The sequence below is a fragment of the Chionomys nivalis genome, chromosome 9 (assembly GCF_950005125.1).
Source record: "Chionomys nivalis chromosome 9, mChiNiv1.1, whole genome shotgun sequence".
Taxonomy (NCBI): domain Eukaryota; kingdom Metazoa; phylum Chordata; class Mammalia; order Rodentia; family Cricetidae; genus Chionomys; species Chionomys nivalis.
The window spans coordinates 54,819,748-54,837,283 of NC_080094.1; the positions used below are offsets into that span (position 1 = coordinate 54,819,748).

At 41.9% G+C, this 17,536-nt stretch overlaps 1 protein-coding gene across 4 annotated transcripts in view; it reads right to left on the bottom strand.

Moving 5' to 3' along the window:
* Mga (MAX dimerization protein MGA) overlaps window positions 1-16,731 on the bottom strand; it is a 102,571-nt gene extending 85,840 nt beyond the window's left edge. For 2 of the 4 annotated variants that reach the window (XM_057780157.1, XM_057780153.1), the window contains exon 1: window positions 16,467-16,696. The gene's annotated coding sequence lies outside the window, so the exon portion shown is untranslated. Of the gene's footprint in view, window positions 1-16,178; window positions 16,247-16,466 lie in introns of those variants that run through there. The other 2 variants (XM_057780155.1, XM_057780158.1) reach the window with 2 other exon arrangements.
* Window positions 16,732-17,536: the final 805 nt, after the last annotated feature.

Genomic DNA, 17,536 nt, shown 5'->3' on the forward strand with positions numbered 1-17,536 from the left:
ACTCCCCCCCCAAAAAAGGAAAGGAATGGAAAAAAATAAAGCAAGACCTGATAGCTACCAGTAATCCTAGCACTTGGGAGATAAGACATGCCCTACAAGTTTAGCACACAAAGCCAGTCTAGGCTCCTGTTGTGTAACAGTTTCCTACCAGGACTAAAACATTTCATCCTGCAAGAAGCCCCTTTAAGCAGAAAAGTAAACAACTCAACACAGCATCAGAAGTCCCTGAAACTAACCAGAAAAAGCCGATCTCAAAAACCAAAAAAAAAAAAAAATTAATTAAAGCTGTATGACTGTTATGACTGCACTGTTGCAAAAGTTATATATTAAATTCTTTCTTTCACCTAGGCAATGATGGCCCACATCTTTAATCTGAGATTTGGGAGGGAGATGGAGGTGGGATTCTATGAGTTTGAGGCCAGCCTACTCTACAGAGTGAATTCCAGAACAGCTAGAGCTACCCGGAGAAACTGTCTTGAAAAAACAAAAACAAAAACAAAATTGCCCAAAATTTCAGGAATATGTCCTAATTTTTTTCTTGCCTTTAAGAGAAACTAAAAAACTATGCTAGATCCTATAATTACTATGGCCCTAGGCACTATGCCTACTGTGCCTAATAGAAAAAAATCATTATTGTTTCCCAAGGCTAGCTCATCTCTCTTAAAAAAAAACTTTTTAATATTTATTTATTATGTATACAATATTCTGTCTGTGTGTCTGCCTGCAGGCCAGAAAAGGACACCAGACCCCATTACAGATGGTCGAGAGCCACCATGTGGTTGCTGGGAATTGAACTCAGGACCTTTGGAAGAGCAGGCAATGCTCTTAACCTCTGAGCCATCACTCCAGCACACTAGCTTATCTCTTAATAGTACTTGTTTTGTGACGTTTATTTTTCTTATGTTCTTTTTTTTTTTTTTTTTTTTCAGACAAAGTCTTACTCTATAGTCCAGGTCGGATGGAACTCATAGCAATCTTCAGCAGCCTCCTAAGTGCATGGATCACAGGTATGAGGCCTTTAATACCCAATTTAACAGAACTAGAACAGTAACATCCATAAGTACAGATGGTAACCTATATACTTCTAGTTATTTTTCCAGGTATGAGAATGAAAATAAAAAGCCAGCTTATTTTTTCTCACCTTATTAAGCAAAATACCACTAAGATAAACAGCTAAAGATTCTGGGTTAGATTTCATATGATCTTAAACTTTTGGTTTTGTTTTTGAGAAAGGGGTCGTGTTGTGTGACAAACTTTTCCAGGGGAGACACAACAGACCTCAACTCACCCTAGACAGGGAGTACACAACAGATCAAAGTACAGATACCACCAAAGTCCATTTTGGTGAATGAGTTTTATTAGGGTTTAATCACAGGAATATAGGTGAGGGGTTGTAGGAGCAGGTTCATCAAAAACAAAACCAGGGCTGGGGATATAACCAACTGGTAAGAATGCTTGTCTAGTATACATAAGGCCCTGGGTTCAATTTCCAGCACCAAATAAAACCAAATATATTAGTACACATCAATAATCCCAGCATTAAATTAAAAGGTAGAAGCAGGAGAATCTTAAGTCCATGGTCAACCTTAGCTATATGGAATCCTGTTTCAAAAAAGGGGTAGAGGGACAGAGAACAAGATGGCTCAGCAGGCTAAAGTCACTTGCTGAACAAACCTAGAGGCCTAGCCGGGCGTTGGTGGCGCACGCCTTTAATCCCAGCACTCGGGAGGCAGAGGCAGGCGAATCTGTGAGTTCAAGTCCAACCTGGTCTACAAGAGCTAGTTCCAGGACAGGCTCCAAAACCACAGAGAAACCCTGTCTCGAAAAACCAAAAAAAAAAAAAAAACAAAAAAAAAAAAACAAACCTAGAGGCCTGAGTTCAATCCCTAGAACCTACATAAAGATAGAAAGAGTGAACTCCTGGGGCTGAAGAGATGGCTCAGACGGTAAGAGCATCACTGCTATTCTAGAAGACCTGAGTTTAATTCCCAGCACCCACATGGCAGCTCACAACTGTCTCATGCCCTCTTCTACCTTCTATGGGTACCAGGCATACACGTGATACACAGACATACATGCAGGCAAAGCACCTATACACATAAAAGTAAATGTTTGAAAAAAAAGTGAATGCCACAAAACTGTACTTTAATCTCCATGTATATTTTTTGGCATGTACAACCCTCCTTTCCATAAACACATCACTCATATGTACACACAAATACAATAAAAATTTTAAGAAAGAGACAAGGGCTGGAGAGGTAGAACATTTACACAGCAGGCACAAGGTCCTGGGTTCAATCTCAAGCACTACAAAATTCAATTGACAAATGGATTTAAACAAATAATTTCATTTTTGTAATTATTCATATCTCCCTTAAAGGTGTCAGGAAAGAAAACAGAAAAAGTCGAAGTGTGGCCTTCTATCTGAATTTTTGGCCAACCTGGTCTACACAGAAAGTACACTACATTAGAATAGCCAAGGCTAAAGAAATCCTGTATTTAAAAATCAAAAGCTGACAGGAAAGGTTTGCCCTACCCAAATCTTCAGTAAAAGCATTATATTCAGAGGATAGTATCCTCAAAAGGAGGAGGAATTATTACAGTTTTAATTAAGGAGAATGAGGAAATCAATATGCTTCTATATAAATATAATCTGAAAAACTTTGCTCTTTTCAAATATATCCCAAATGGCACAAAATCTAATTATCTTAAATTCGTAGTGCCAACATAAACTGCTAGAAGTCGGTGTGCACTGTTTAAAAAATCAGTTTAAAGATTGAAAAATAACCTGCAGTGTTGAAAAGCTTTCATTTTCAAGACAGAAATACAGTTAACAGTTTGGATTCTTTTTGTTTTTATTTTTCAAGACAGGCTTTCTCTGTGTAGTCTTGGCTGCCCTGGAACTCGCTCGGGAGACCAGGCTGTCCTCAAACTCACTGAAACCCACCCAGCACTCAAGTGCTGGGATTAAAGGCATGCACTAAGACAGGGTTAAAGGCCTGGCCAGCTAAGACTGGAAAAGACTAACAGATGCATACTCCTGATAAGGCCACCAGGAAGGGAAAGGGCACATTTGTAATGTAGTGCTCCTTCCAAACTCAGTGAACATAACTGAGAACCAAATTTCTGTGTGTCTACAAACCTCCATTTACCAGTTACAAGGTTCCATTTCCATTTCTTAGAATTGTAAAATCCTCTAGATTTTAAGATTAGTGTTAAGTCAGTGTCAAGGTGACAAAGACAGCCACACAGTGCCTCCCTTCAACACCCTGAGGAGTTTCCCTCAACTTTTAAGTGCCTTGACTCAGGACAAACCAAATTTATAGCTTTTATACTAAAAGAATTTCAAACTAGCCAGTATAGTAATCAGAGTTAGAAAGTTTACTAAAGATATTTTAATGTTTTATCAATTCTTTGAAGATTCCATATATCATGCTCATCTCTTCCCCCATTAAAGACATTTTAGTATCTTCAATATTTATTTATGGTATTAAATTCAGTTCCAGGGAACCCAGTGCCCTCTTCTGGCCTATAACAACTTGGTGCACATAAACTTACAACATGTTCATACACATAAATAAAAATAAATGAATCAATCTTACTAGGGAGTCACCAGTGGTGCCTTAGTGTAGTGCACCTCCTTTCCTTACTGATGGCTTCTGGTGAGAATCTAAAGAACTGCAGGTTTATGGCTGGGAAGAGAGCAGTTGTTATGGAATTTGCCTTCAATGTGGCAAGTCTAGCAATTTGGGCAAGTAACTGCTCTTGTCTGGACTGCTTGATGGTAATGCTGTATGAACTGGATATGCAGGACCCACAGAAAAGTGACTGCTGAGCTTTCCAAAAGATGTTCCTTCAGGGTTCCTGCATCATGAAAGAGTCTGCCAGATATTCTATAGGACACAGGAGAAAGCAACTGATGAACTTTGCCATTACAAGGCAAAACAGATCTTCAAATTTCCTACTTCATAGAAAAGTCTGCTGGATTCTATGGGCCTGTAAGCTGAAGATGGATACTCCAACATTACAGAAGAACTTTGGATGATGTCTCTGTCAATTCTAAAACTTTGGAAGTTGTTTACAATGCACTTCCTGTTTACTTAGGCAATATTACATCCTTCTGGGGTCTTTGAAGAGTTGAAGACAGATATAGTTTTCCTTAGTTATGATAAAGAATTAATTAGATATAAAACTTTAGACTTACAAAAATAAGGATAGAGGTTTTCCTTAATTTCCCAAATATAAATGGACTAAATATTGTAACTATAATTCTTTTTTTTTTTTTTTTTTTTTTTTTTTTGACTTTTCGAGACAGGGTTTCTCCGTAGCTTTTGGTTCCTGTCCTGGAACTAGCTCTTGTAGACTAGGCTGGCCTCGAACTCAGAGATCCGCCTGCCTCTGCCTCCCGAGTGCTGGGATTAAAGGCATGCGCCACCACCGCCCGGCTTAACTATAATTCTTGTTTGATAACTGTTTTGTATATGCAATTTTACTATGTTAAAGTTAAAATCTTACTTTTTATTTAGACAGAAAAGGGGAGATGATGTGGGATGCTCTTCTGTAAATGTGTTGTTCTTATTGGTTAATGAATAAAGTTGCTTTGGCATGTGGCAGGGCAGAATATACATAGACTGGAAGAGATATAGAGAGTAAGTAGAGTCACGGAGACACCATATAGCTGCTGAAGGAGAAAGATGCCCAGAACTTTACCCAGTAAGTCACAGCATTGTGGCAATACACAGATTAATGGAAATGGGTTAAGATATAAGAGCAAGCTAAGAATATGCCTAAGCTTTTGGCCAAACAGTGTTGTAATTAACACAGTTTTTGTGTGATTATTCGGGTCCACGCAGTCGGGAAATGAACGAGCAGTCTCAGTTTACAAGACTCTGTCTCAAAAATAAATATAAAATAGATAATCTAAGCTAGGCTGTAATTCCAGCACTGGGAAGGCTAAGATAGGAAGATGGCCATGTGTGCACTTGTGTGCATGCACACACACACAAATACAACTATGTTTTTTAAAATGTTTATAATATTTTTAAGTAGAGAAATGCCAAGTTAGCCTCTGTAATACCGGTAAGTAAATATTCACTGGAAAAAGTTGGAAACTAGTGTAAAGTGATAGCAAAACTATGAACTAGGAAAATAACTCAGTAAAGTGTCTGTCATGAGAGCATGAGGATCTGAGTCTGATCCCTAGTACCCATTTAAAAGAAAGCCAGGTAAAGTGTTTAATGCCTATAATCCCAGCATCAGGAAAGCAGAGAAAGGAACATCCCTGAAGCTTGCCAGCTGAATTGGTGAGCTCCAGGTTCAGAGTACAGTGCTTACTGTGCAATCATGAACAACTGAATTTGGATCACCATGTTCCTTTAAAGAGCCAGATATGCTGCAGAGTATCTGTAGTCCTAGCAGGGGAGCACACAGAGGTGGACCCTTCCAAACTGGCCAAAGAGACTGCCCCAATCACTGAGCTCCAGGGCTCAGAGAGACCATTTCTCAAAATTAATATGGAAAGTAACCAAAGAAGACACTAAACATTAACACCTGGCCTCCAAATGCACATACACACAATTATACAAACACATATTTTACACATACACACACACAAATAAACAGACTGACAAACTCATGGAGATCCTAAGAGGGTACTGTCTGAACAATGCATCCCATCATTAGAAAAGGATATGAAACAAACTGTCTTCCCTAATATTGTGACAACAGTTAAGCTTTTAATAGGAGCCATACTAAAGAAGAACTAGCAGACAGAAGAGTCGTGTAAGGGTGGCTGTATAAAAAATAGTAAACTACAACTCCACAGGCCATGCCCTACATGCTTTTATATAGCCCACATGCTAACACACAGATACACATTTTCTTTTGATTTGAGATAGGGTCTTACTCTGCAGCTATGTCACTGACCTAGAACACAAGATGTAGGCCAGGCTGGACTGTGACTCAGAGCAATTTTCCTGCTTTGGTGTCCTGAGTGCTGGAATTACAGCCATTAATCAACCCTGCTGAGTCTCTATATCTTCCCTTTTTTTTTCCCTAGCACTGAGCTATAGTCCCAAAACTTATATTTTTAAATAGTTAGACTATATCTTCAAAACAGTAACATTATTTTACATAAAACAATTATATGAAATTCCAGTTTCAGGAAGCATAAATTACTGGAGCATAGCCATGTGTGTACTGTCTGTAACTGCGTTCATGCTGACAGCATGTGGACCTCTGTGAATTTATGGCCAGCCTGTTTATCTATATATCTAAGTTGCAGGCCAGCCAGATCTACATAGTAAGATCTGTCTCAAAAGAAAAGAGAGAGACAGAATGAAGAGCAGTGGTACATATGCTGATTCCAACACTCAGGAGCCTAACACAGAAGAGTTTGAAGTAAGCCCACATGATACACTGTCTCAAAAAGAGAGCAAGAAGGCTCGGGTTGTAAAGGTGCAGCTGCAAAGCCTGAGGATGTGTTGGATTCCTGGGATCTATATGGTAGGAGGCAAAAATTCCTGCAAGTAGTCAGTTAATCTTTGCATGCTATACATACATACACAAAAATATGTATTTTTTAAAAAAATGTTTACAGAGAATGAGGGACAGGGATGTTCACCAGTTCTTAAAGTATTTATAAGCATGAGGGCTGAGTTCAGCTCCCCAGCACACATTAAAAAAAAAAACAAAAAAAAAAAAACCTGGATGAGAACTGAAGAGATGGCTCTGTGGTTAAGAGCACTGGATGCTCTTCCAGACCTACGTTCAATTACCAGTATTCATGTGGCAGTTCGTAGCTGTCTATAACTCTAATTCCAGGGAATTGGAAACTCTCTACTGGCCTCTGTGGTCTTCAGGTAAACACATGATGCACAGATATATATGCAAGGAAAACACCCATGCACATATTATAAAAATAAATCTTCAAAAGAAAGCAGGTGTGGTGGTGCACTACTTTAATTGCAGCAACCAGGAGGCAGAGGCATATGATTTCTATGAGTTCAAGGATAGCCTGGGGGCTGGAGAGATGGCTCGGTGGTTAAGGGCACTGGCTGCTCTTCCAAAGGTCGTAAGTTCAGCTGGGCAGTGGTGGTGCAGGCCTTTAATACCAGCACTCGGGAGTTCAAGACCAGCCTGGTCTACAAGAGCTAGTTCCAGGACAGGCTCCAAAGCTACAGAGAAACCCTGTCTCAAAAATCCAAAAAGAAAAAGAAAAGAGGTCCAGAGTTCAATTCCCAGCAACCATATGGTAGCTCATAACCATCTGTAATGAGATCTGGTGCCTTCTTTTGGCCTGCAGGCATACATGCAGACAGAATACTGTATTCTGTATTCAGAATACTGTATTCTGTATTCAGAATACTGTATTCTGTATTCAGAATACTGTATTCTGTATTCAGAATACTGTATTCTGTATTCAGAATACTGTATTCTGTATTCAGAATACTGTATTAAAAAAGAAAGATAGCCTAGTCTACTAGCAAACCCCAGGCCACCCAAGGCTACACAGTGGAACCCTGTGTCAAAAAAACAAAACTGGTCATATCTGTAATCCCAGTTGTGGGAAGGTGGAGACAAGCAGAACCCTAGAACTTGTGGGCCATGCAGTCTAGCCAAATCAATGAGCTCCAGATTCATTGGGAAACTGCCTCAAAATAATAAGGTATAAGAGACTTCTCAGTCATTCAAGTGCCTGCCACAAACCAGAAGGAATTGAGTGTGGATCCCCAGAATTCAGGTAACAAAAATAAAATAAAATAAATAAAATAAAATAAAAAAACAGTGTGATCCAATGAACACCACTACTGGAGAGTGAGGTGAGGAGACAGGCAGGTCCTTAAAACTCATTGGCTGGCCAGTCTAGCAGAAATGAGCTACAGAGACCTAGTGGTAGAGAAAAAAATATAAATAAAAATGAAGAGACCCAGCATGATCTTGGACCCTCATATCCATGCAGAGCTCTATGTATGCACACTTACACCGACATTTGTACACATCTACACTAACAAGTACACATACAAAAACATGGTGAAAAATGATTGGGGAAGACATTAGATGTCAATCTCTGCCCCCCACATGCACACAAACACATACAAAAAAATGGGACTATAGATGCACTGGGGACGGGGGTGGGGAAAAAAATTATACGCATGCAGAATTTGCAAGTCAAGTTCAAGTGATGCAAATTAGCTGAGTGTGGTAGTTCATACCTGCAATCTCAACACTTGAGATGCTGCGGCAAAAACACCAGAGTCCATCTTCAATTCAGGAAGAAGAAAAAAGCTGAAAACTAGCATACGACTGCATATAACTCTTGAGAATGTAATTATGGATTTAAGAAGTTCAAGTCCTTGACATATGTGACATATCATTCTGCTTTTACTGACATACTTCTTGTTAAGATCAAACTACTCTTTATTGTTACGTTTGAGTTCCTCAACAATTTGCCAAGATCTCTTATACAGAGAACTGCCTTTTATGTCTTCCTTAGGCTCCCCAGGGACACCTCATTTTTGGCCCCTAGAGGGAAAGTGCTCAATACATGCTGAATAACAAAATAATCAACTCTACTGTGGACTCAGACGGAAACTCTCACAATTCACACCATTAATTCTCCTTCTTATGCAACAACTGAAAGGACGTTCCTGGGGTGGACTGCTAAGTCTGCTGGATTTATTACATTAGGTTCCTTTTCTGGCAAAGAGCTCAAAGTACATATGCAATGTTAAAATAGAATTCTTGACTACTGAGAAGGTAGGTGGGAAAGTGGGCAAGAGAAGGAAGAATCTATTGTAACAGCTGCTTCCAAAGAATAAACATTATTCAGCCCTAGAGACTAAAAACACTCCTGCCATGTCTTTGAACTGACTTCCTACATTATTTCTTCAAACTTTGTACTGGCTAACTTATATCACAATGAGTATCAGTGAAACTAAAACCTGCCATAATAAGAGTCTAAAAAATCAGCTAGAAATCCATGATTATATATTGTTGGAAAAAAAGACTGTTTTTGAGACTTTGAGACAAAGTCTCAAGTAGCCCAGGCTGGCCTCCAACTCACTTCACTATATAGTCAAAGATGACCCTGAACTCCTGATCCTCCTGCCTCCACCTCCCAAGTGGTTGGGTTACATGTCACTATGATCAGTTCATGTGGTATTAGGGATTGAACCCAAGGCTCTGTGCATTCTAGGCAACCACTCTACCAACTAAACTATATCCCCAGATAAAATTTTAATTTACTTATTAGTCAAATAAAAAAAATATAAACTTTCTAAGCATTATCATTAAGCATCTGTTCACATGCCAAGCACAAACAATGAAAATGCCAAGTGATTTTATATTGTGCCATAAACAAAAGTACAAACAGCAGCTCTGGGAAAGGAAATGAAGTAAGAGATCAACTACCCATCCAAATTGGGAGAAAATACATTGCTACCTAATTTTAATTTTTTTTAAAGCACAAGTACAATTTCATTAAAATTTAAGAGAAAAATATAGTATGGGTTAGGCAAAAATCCCAGCAGCCACCAGGTGATAAAGTCTTGTCTTTCAAGTTAGCCATGAATAGAAATACCTTCTAAAGAAAGGAAATCAGATTAGCGGGATGACTAAGTAGGTAAGGGTGCTTGCTTTCAAGTTTGAGGACTTTATTGATCCCTGGGATCCACATGGTAAAGGAGAAAATGGACTCCTGAAAAGTGCTCAGCCACAAACAAGTATGAGTGTATAAAAACACACACACATACATGCACACACACACACAAACCAGAGCCATTAGATATCCTGGCTCTGGAGTTATAGGCAGTTGTGAGCCACCAGACACAGGTGGTAGGAACTGAACTCAGGTACTCTACAAGAGCAGTAAGTGCTCTTAATGCTAAGCTATCTCTCAAGCCCCTTTTCTGGTCTTTCTTTTTTTGTTTGTTTAGTTTTTTGTTTGTTTGTTTTTAGAGTCAGAGATTTTTTTATGTAGCTCTGGATATCCTGAAATTCTCTCTGTACACCAGACCAGGTTGACCTCAAACTCAGAGATCATCTGTCTCTGCCTCCCAAGTGCAGGGATTAAAAGCGTGCTTCACCACTGTCTGGCTCTTGACTTTTAAGACAGGGTCTCACTGTGTAGTCCAGCCTGCCCTGTAGCTTACTATGTAACCCAAGCTAGCCTTGAATCTAAAATGATCCTGCTACTCAGCTTCCCACATACTGGAATTACAGTTATTATCCTGACTTTTGTTTTTTGGTTTCTTTCAGACAGGGTTTCATGTAGCCAATGCTGGTCTTGAACTCCTAGTCTTCCATCTCTCAAAAAAAAAATTCTACTAATTTTTGTTTTTTAAAAAAATTAACTTTCTCATCAGACGGGGATAATGCATGCCTTTTATCCCAGCACTTGGGAGGCAGAGGCAGGCAGATCTCTGTGAGTTTGAAGCCAGCCTGGTCTACAAGCGAGTTCCAGGACAGCTAGGGATATACAGAGAAACCCTGTCTCAGAAAAAAACAAACAAACAAAAAAAAAAACAAAAACAAAAACAAAGAATAGAAATGGGGGCTTGAAGAGATGGCTCAGGAGTTATGATAGCTTACTCAATGCCTTCTCAAAGAACCCAGGTTCAGTTCCCAGCAGCTCACAACTGCCTATAACTCCCACTCAAGAGAATATGATTCCCTCGTCTGGCCTCCAAAGGAACCAGCATACATGTTACATTCATATACTCGCACATACATACATAAAGAATTTTTCTAAAAAATAGAAGGGGGGTGTTGTAAGCAGAGGCCTGCTTGTTCATCCCAGCCACCCAGCTAGCTCAGTTGGTAGAGCGTGAGACTCTTAATCTCAGGGTCGTGGGTTCGAGCCCAACGTTGGGCACCAATTGTAAGGAGCAGCCCGCTTGTTCATCCCTGCCGCCCATCTAGCTTAGCCCCGAAATAACCACACAGAAATTATATTCATTAAAACACTGCTTAGCCGGGCGGTGGTGGCGCACACCTTTAATCCCAGCACTCGGGAGACAGAGGCAGGCGGATCTCTGCAAGTTCGAGGCCAGCCTAGTCTACAAGAGCTAGTTCCAGGACAGGCTCCAAAGCTACAGAGAAACCCTGTCTCGAGAAAACAAACAAAAACAAACCAAAAACAACAAAAACAAACACACACACACACACACACACAAAAAAATACTGCTTGGCCCATTAGATTATAACTGGTGTCTGTCTCAGGCAGAGGATCCATGACTTCTCCCTCACTCTGCTTTCTTCCTCCCAGCATTCAGTTCTGTTTTCCCTGCCTACCTAAGTTTTGCACTATCAAAAGGCCAAGGCAGTTTCTTTATTCATTAACCAATAAAAGCAACACATAAACAGAAGGATTTCCTACATCAGGGGAGGACTGGAGAGATGGCTCAGAGATTAAAAGCACTGGTTGTTCTTCAGAGGTCCTGAGTTCAATTCCCAACAACCACACGGTGGCTTGGCTCACAACAATCTATAGTGAGGTCTTGTACCATCTTCTGGCCTGCAGGCATACAATGCAAACAGAATATATACATTAAAAAAAAATAGGAGTGGGTAAAAAAAGGGAGGTGGTGGTGCACAACTTTAATCCCAGCCCTCAGGAAGCAGGGGCAGGTGGATCTCTGAGTTCAAGGCCAGCCTGGTCTACAGAGAGTTCCAAGGGCTACACAGAAAAACCTTATCATGGAAAAACAACAAGACAGACAGAGATCTCATCATGTAGCCCTGGCTAGCCTGGAACTTCCTAGGCAGACCAGGCTGCCCTTGAATTCAAAAAGTTCTGCCTTCTGCCTCTTAAATCCTGGGATTAAAGATATGTGCTACCATGTTCAACTCTGGGGTTGAAATCTGAACACTTCCCTATTTAACAGCTACCCCTGGCTTTCTAGTAGGCATCTCATGCTCAAAATAGTCAACTACATCTGAGCACTCAAGAGGGAAATATGGGAGGATCATTCCAGTCTTGGTCTATATACAGAGAAAGAGGCCAACCAAGAATACATAGCAATAACTATCAGAGTCATCAATAACAAGCAAACTCTGAGAAAATATCGAGCCAAAAGCCTAAAAAGACCTAGCTATCTGAGTATGGTGGAATGCGTCTGAAATTCAAGTATTCAGAAATTGGCAGTGTTCCTTCTAGGGCAAGAAGGTCAAGTGTTCAAGATCAGCTTCAACTACATAGCAAGTTTGAGACAAATCTAGGCAGGTAAGAATAAAAATGGGGGATGGAGGCCCCAGTGGTGGTGGAAGCCCCAGTGGGGGTGGCACACACCTTGAATTCCAGCACTCAGGTGGCAGAGTCAGAGGATCTCTGTTGAGTGTGAGGTCAGCCTGGTCTACAGAGCAAGCTCCAAGCCAGGTTCCAAAAGCTACACAGAGGAACTCTGTCTCAAAATATAAAAATAGAGCCGGGCGGTGGTGGCACACGCCTTTAATCCCAGCACTTGGGAGGCAGAGGCAGGCGGATCTCTGTGAGTTCGAGACCAGCCTGGTCTACAAGAGCTAGTTCCAGGACAGGTTTCAAAACCACAGAGAAACCCTGTCTCGAAAAACCAAAAAAAAAAAAAATTTATATATATAAAAATAGAAAAAATGGGAAGGGAAACACAGGAACAAGATTTTAACTACAAAAAGTATGTTCTGGTACTACTGCTCAATTTCATCTACTCAAGAGACTGAGGCAAAAGGATAGTATATTCAAGAGATTGAGACAAAAGGATAAAAAAATTCAAACCAATCTGGGCAACAAAGCAAAACTTTTATCGCTAAACAAGTTTTGAAGGCAAGACTTATTTTTTCCTTTCACAAATCTGAATCTTTATTGTTCTGGCTTTTTTTAAACATTTGTTTATCTACTGTGTGTGTCAATATACTGAAATGTGTATCAGTATATCAGTAGGTGCATGCCACAGTGTACATGTAGAGGGAGCTAGTTCCTTCCTTCCACCATCTGTATTCCAGGGACTGAACTTAAATGGTCAGGCTTGGGAGAAACAACTTTACCCACTAAGCCATCTCAGTCTAGCCTTAAACCTGTGGTAATCCTGCCTCTGCTTCCCAAGTGCTGAGATTACAGGCATGTGCACTGACCTCTGCTGTTTACTCAGTTTTTCAAAGTAGCAATCTTGCCTTTTTTTTTTTTTTTTTTTTTTTTTTTTTTTTTTTTTGGTTTTTCAAGACAGGGTTTCTCTGTAGCTTTGGAGCCTGTCCTGGAACTCACTCTTGTAGACCAAGCTGGCCTCGAACTCACAGAGATCTGCCTGCCTCTGCCTCCTGAGTGCTGGGATTAAAGGTATGCGTCACCGCCACCCGGCCAATCTTGCTTTTTAATTGAGACAAGACTCACTATGCAGTCCATGCTGGCCTGAAACTCATCATTAAAGAGGTATCTTCTTTACTTTCAAAATACTGGCATTACAAGCATATATACCACTCACTTGGTCCCAAAGTAGTAATTTTCTAATTTCACCCTTTTTGGGGGGTGGAGGGGATCAAGACAAGGTTTCTCTATATAGCCCTGACTCTCCTAGAACTCACTCTGTAGACCAGGCTGGCTTTGAACTCACAGGGATCTGCCTGCCTCTGCCTCCTGAGTGCTGGGATTAAATGAGTAAACCACCACCACCCCAGTCCTAATTCACCTTTTATATTTAAATAATTAATTCACCTGAGTTTGATTTAAATGTATGGATTTTTTTTCCCCCAAATGATTAGCTTAATGGTCCAACATTTCCCACAGGGTATTCATTATTTTGTTTCATTGCCCTGTTTACTTCAAGGTTGCTACTTAACTTATGTGTGTTGGTTTTCTGCTTTGAAACAGGGTGGCAGTATGTAACCCAAACTAGCCTATCTCCTTCTAGAGGGATGAGATTACAGACTAACCATTTCGATTATTAAAGGGTTTTTAATAGATTCACTAATACAAAAAGAATTTTTTTCAAAAATGTTCCTAAAGGCTGGAGAGATAATTCAGTGCTAAGAGCATTTACTGCTCTTGCAGAAGAGCTGAGTTTATTTCTCACCACCCACACGAGCCAGCACACAACTGACTTGAACTCTATCTAGGTCCAGGAGTATCCAATGCCTCCGACTCTTAAGAACAGACAGACAGAGAGACACAATTTAAAGTAAAATTTAATTTAAAAATTCTCCTACTCTATAGCTGTACTTTTCCAATAAATTTCAGAAGCCTTGAGATGTAGGTCAGTTGGTAAAATGCTTGCCTGGTTCCACTGTGTTCCACTCCAGTATTGAATAGACCAAATGTGGGTACTGTAGCACACACTTGTAATTCAGGCACACAAGAGATAGAGACAAGAGAATCATAAATTCAAGATCATCCCTGGCTACATAGTAAGTTCAAGATCCATAAGGCCTACATAGAACACACACAATACTTAGAAACCCAGGCTATAAAGATACTATTAGCTGCTGCTGAGCGGTGGTGGCACGTGCATTTAATTCCAGTATTTGGGAGGCAGAGACAGGTAGATCTGAGTTCAAGGCCAGCCTGATCTACAGCGTGAATTCCAGGATGGTCAGTCAAAGAAACCCTGTCTCAAAAACCAAAAAAGGGTTAGCTATTTGTGTAATTATTCAAAAGTGACACCTATTGATTGCTCAATGAATATTTTCCACATTGTTTCCATAAAATCCCAAGACATTTTAATTAAAGATAAATCAAAAGGTACTATAAAATATAAACAGTGGTACATAGGGGTGAAGTCCAGTGGTGGAGCTCCTGCCTAGTGTGCTTGAGGCCCTGGGCTTGATCCCTGACGCCCTAAAACAATAACTTAAAAAAAGGTTAAGTGTGTTATCTGCCAGGCATGATGTGGTGCACACCTTTAATCCAGCACCCGGGAGGCAAAGAAAAAGGATCTTTGAGTTTAGGACCAGCCTGGTCTACAGGGCAAGTTCCAGGGCAGAGAGGACTATATAGAGAGACCCTGTCTCTAAAAGTTAAAAAACTGAAAATTATAAAACGTGTTATTAGTAGTGATTGGCAATGTATAATTTATAGGTTTCTCATTTCTACAAAGCCTTGACCTTGATAAAAACAAAGGCTGGATGGTAGAAAGCTTCAACATTCTTACAAGTGTTAAGTCTAGGCCCTTTCAGACAGCTTTAGAAACAAATATACAACAAAAATGGAACTGATCAAGACAGATAAAGCCAGAGGGCATGGTGGTACATCCTTTTAACTCCAGCACTTGAACAAAATCTGTTAACTCGAAGCCAGCCTGGTTTACATAGCCTCAAACCCAAGAGGTAGATGGAGTGGTTGAGGGCAAAGCTTGTCCGGTAATAAATATTAATAATTTGTTCACTGTGGCCTAAACCTTCTAAATTCTAAACAATCATTCTGTAACTGAGCCTCACTCCCCATTACCACCTGTTATTTTGGTTTTCTGCGCGTAATTGCGGCCAGGGAATCATGGGCCTTAATAAGACCTTAAGAAACAATCATCTCTACCTTGCTTTTAAACTATAAATAGAAAGATTACAAAACTGGCCAAAGGCGGGGACCCTCTATCTAGCCTCCCAGATTAAGTAAGGTTCATTCCACTGCACCGCACAGCTTCTCACGGATGCTTGCCAGGCTTCGAGAAGGGAGGGGTAAAAGTCGACCATCAGGCCGCAGCAAAGTCGCTCGAAATCACAGGCTCGCGAGCCGCGGACACGTGACTCGCCACGCCCCGAGCCTCCCCCTTCCCCGCGCCAGCAGCACGCGCTGCCAACCTCGTCATGTGACCTTCACGCGGCCCCAGCGTTGCCCCTGCTAGGCGACTGTTTCCAGCAGCCATTTTGCCGAGAACTTGTCGCCGGTGCTCGCGCGGGAGCCGGGCGAACACAACGTCGCCGGCAGATTTTCCAGGCCGCACACGCGCTTCGAAAGAGCGCACCACCAGTGAGGGCCCGCCCGAGCCTCACGGAACACGTCGCACCCCGGGGCGCCAGGAGGGCTGCGGGTGCGCCTCGGCCGGCGATAGGCTGCGGTGCGCACGTGACGCCACGGCGCCCCCCTCCACTCACCCTCGCCGTCCCCCTGCCCACGAAAACACCCACGACAGACTCTCCACGCTTCGGGCCGGGTACACGCTACTGGGCGCGTAGGGACGAACAGAACGCGTGACAAACGAGGCGCCTGCGCGTACCTGCGGGGTGGACGGGAGTCGGCCCACGCCGCGTCGCTCCGGGGTCCCGGGATCGTCGCGCTGCCGGACCACCCGGCTGGTCATTGGCTGCCGGGCCCAGTCACGTGCCGCTCGCGGGCCCGCCCACGGCCGCTAATCACCTGGCACGGTGCTCGAAGCGGCACCGAAAGTGGTTTGCACGCGCAAGGGGAGCGTGGCCGCAAGACCTCCTTCTGCCCTTTACGGGGTGGTATCCGTAAAGGGGAACCGAGAAAGTGGGGTCCCGGAACTAAGTAAGATCACACCTACCGGCTTAACTTCGCCTGCCCCTCCAGGAGCCGTGAACCATCGCCCTTGGGCGCTCCCCGTTGCACGCCGGGATGCGTCTGGCGCCCCTCAGTGTGCTGCAGAGCATGCCGGGAAAGCCACCTCTCCCGTTTCATGGCTGTCACCTCTCGGGCTTTGCTTTGGTGTCCCTTTGAAAGCCGGTCCCTGGACGAGGCGGCTGGGGTAATTACCGGACTGTGACAGTACACCAGGCACTTTCAGTCCCTCCTCCCCTACATGTCTGATCGGTGTGTTCTTGGGAAAACCGCTCAGCCTGCCTTCGTGGAGCACAGCCTGCTGACAGTGACCATTGGAGAAAAATAGCCAGGGTGTTTACCTACAAGAACCACCAGCCTTTCGTGGTCAATGGACTAGAACGCTGACTTGAATCCGGTCTACCACAACCACCACTTAAGAATGGTTGTAATTCTTAGAATTTCTCTAGGAATAGCCGACCTTTCTCAATAAGCTTATTGTAGAAATAGGAGGAGTAGGGTTGTTTTATTTTTTTTAAAAGATCGACAGCATGTCCCCAGCATAGTCCCTGGTTTACCTAAACAATTTGTAGCACATTGGAATTATGCAAAAAAAAAAAAACTGCTAACACTAAGAAAAGGTGGGCTTATACTAGAATGAATTGGTTTTGTAATGCATTAGCAAATTCACCACTGAGCCGAACCTAGTATTCTGCCCACAATGAAGCCCCTGCTTACAGTAATTCACACCTCGTCTGCTTTGAATTACACTTCCCAGCAGTGAGGATATCAAAACTGTGATAAGTCAAAGGATGTTCAGCTTGAGAAATCCTGACTCTCACAAGGTCACAGTTATAGACTAGATGTTAGTTAACAGGTCTATTTACAGTTCACACTCCTGGTTAGAAGGTACTCATCACTCTAATATCCAAAAATTAATTCTTGGACAAGAAACCAAAAGCATTAAATAAACATCGTATCTGTTGAAGCTTATTTTAAGAAACCCGTCTTTATATTTAACTCTACCAACAACTCTGGAAGCTACTGATATTACCATCCCTCGGTGTCTCATGGAAA